The following is a 2,347-nucleotide window of genomic DNA, read 5'->3' as shown; positions in this document are numbered from 1 at the left end:
CACATACACACACAAACATGAACACACACACACACACACACACAATCATCTCACATGTTCACACATGCCCACATATGCACACACAAACACACTCAGACACACACACACACACACACAAACACACTCAGACACACACACACACACACACACACACACACACACACACACACACCTTTACTGGCCAAAAACCTTAACTGACTTTGCCTCTCAGCAATGGTTTTGAACAAGAGACGTTGAGACATTTAGTTGAGGCTAAACATCCACGAAGATCACTTTGTGATAATGTGCATCTTCCTGCTCCTGAAGAAGCGTCAACACCTGGACTATTTTCAGCCGGACCATTCGCAAGATCTCTTCATCTTATTTTTATTAAAGATTTTAAAATTTCTTCCTCGACTTGTATTCCCAACAGGATGACCAGTTTGGTGTATCCTTCGATTCTTCCATGCAGCTCCTGCTCAACCACGAAGTGGAGCTGCAATCTGCTGCAAAGCATAGTCTTCACCAGGTAGGACTTTGATGTCTACACTCCTATCACATGACATTTTTTCCCTGCACGAGGATTCGTATTCACCACATCCAAGGATATCATCGCCCTGCAGGTGTGACGCACTCTGTGCATGCCAACCATTCACAGACGGGGTACTACATCAACATGTGACTGTATTATGGATCATTGTTTTTGCACGTTAGATGCCATTCGATCATATGTGTTGCTTGCAATTCTTATACAGTTGTAACTCTGTTTCCATAAATATTTCTATGAACACTGTTTACTTGATTAAACACGATTTCTTTAATCTTGTACAGAAAATAATTGTTAAAATAAACTCAATATTTTTGGGGTTGTTTTAGTCTGCCAAATGAATAATCCGTTTCTTTTTAATCCCTCATCCGTTTTATTAAAAACGTGATGATAAATTATCCATCTTTGTTACCTCCGTTAAAGAAGGTGTTTGATTTTTATGGTCATTTGAAGCACCTGTGTTGACGGACGGATGCACGCAGGCATGCCAAGACCGAACTTTTTTTTTCTTTTTTATCTTCGCCACTGAAGGTGGAAGGAGGTTATGTTTTCACCTCTATGTTTGTTTGTCTGTGTGCAGGATATCTCAAAAAGTTGTGACAGGTTCGGTGCGTGACAAGGACGAAGTGCTTCGATTTTGGTGAAGATCCGGATCAAGCTTCTCGAATCTTTTCAGGAATTCTTCACCATTGAGTGATAGGGCTACACTGATATATAGCAGGATATCTCAAAAAGTTGTGGACGCATTGGAACGAAACTTGTTGGACGAGTTTGGTAGTGACGAGGACGAATTGATTCTATTTTGGTGAAGATCTGAGTCCAGATCTGGATACTTGCAATTCTCCCCCTCCTTTCCAACACCCCCCTCCCCCCCAACCGCACACCCAGCTCTCCCTCCGTATTTTCTGCATAAACGCTTTTTATCAGTGATAATTCACTTTTATAAAGTCACTTTTCACAATTGGCTGAATCGGATTTATTACACGGTAATCATGTCGATCCGACATGCGTTCCTCGATCGTATGAATTCCAACGACAGGTTTCTCATTGGAATTTGTTGTCGATTGAAATTCCACTATTTCGCACTGGTGTCCATTTAATGCGCAACTTCTTCCGCACTATTTGCTCTTCGTTAACCCGGATAAATAACTATACAAGCGAAGCACGTTCAGGGGTCGGCTCCGTGTGTGGGAACAGCACAGACGCACGCAAGATACCGCCCCCACCTTCATCACCACTACCACCACCACTATCATCACCACAACTACTACTACTACTACTATCACAACCACCACTACCTCCATCACCACCGCCGTCGTTATCCTGCACCACCCCGTCCCAGGCAAACCCACCTCCCCTGCACCAGATGCCCCCTGCGTCCCCTCCTTGTGATTTCTAAGACCCAGACCTTCCATTATTCGGTGTCCTACAAAGGCACTTTTTCGCGTGCCCTTTGAGCGTGCGAAAGCGCTAATAATGACGTTAGATGCGGAGCATGTTTCACTCCACGGCTATTCCTCCTCGCGTCGCAAGCCTGCGCTTCTCGTTGCCCTCGCCATATTAAGCCGTGTAATTAGAATTAGCACGCTTACGCCGTGAAAAGGTAAACAGACGGCTTCCCCCTCCTCCAGTTCCCCCCCATTTTTTTTGCACCATAAGAGTGAAAAGTCCTCCTTGGGGGGGGGGGGCTCGCCTTCCCACGCAGAAACTCAGCGGAATTATTATTAGAGACCCGACAGAGACCATTTTATATAGTCACAAACACGTGTTAAATAAATATCCGTTCGATGGGTAGTAGGTGTATTACCATTACTGCAGCGA

The 2,347-nt window shown here is 44.5% G+C and overlaps 1 protein-coding gene across 1 annotated transcript in view; it reads left to right on the top strand.

Annotated features, from left to right (window-relative positions):
• The first annotated feature begins 412 nt into the window (after nt 1–412).
• The window catches only part of LOC147026954 (signal peptide, CUB and EGF-like domain-containing protein 2), a 506,981-nt gene continuing 505,046 nt past the window's right edge, over nt 413–2,347 (top strand). Inside the window, exon 1 of the mRNA XM_085882877.1 lies at nt 413–508. The gene's annotated coding sequence lies outside the window, so the exon portion shown is untranslated. The remainder of the gene's footprint in view (nt 509–2,347) is intronic.

This window comes from Eptatretus burgeri, chromosome 5 (genome assembly GCF_056783735.1).
Source record: "Eptatretus burgeri isolate ZD-2024b chromosome 5, Ebu_testis_v1, whole genome shotgun sequence".
Classification (NCBI taxonomy): Eukaryota; Metazoa; Chordata; class Myxini; order Myxiniformes; family Myxinidae; genus Eptatretus; species Eptatretus burgeri.
This window is presented reverse-complemented; position numbering and strand designations above follow the sequence as displayed.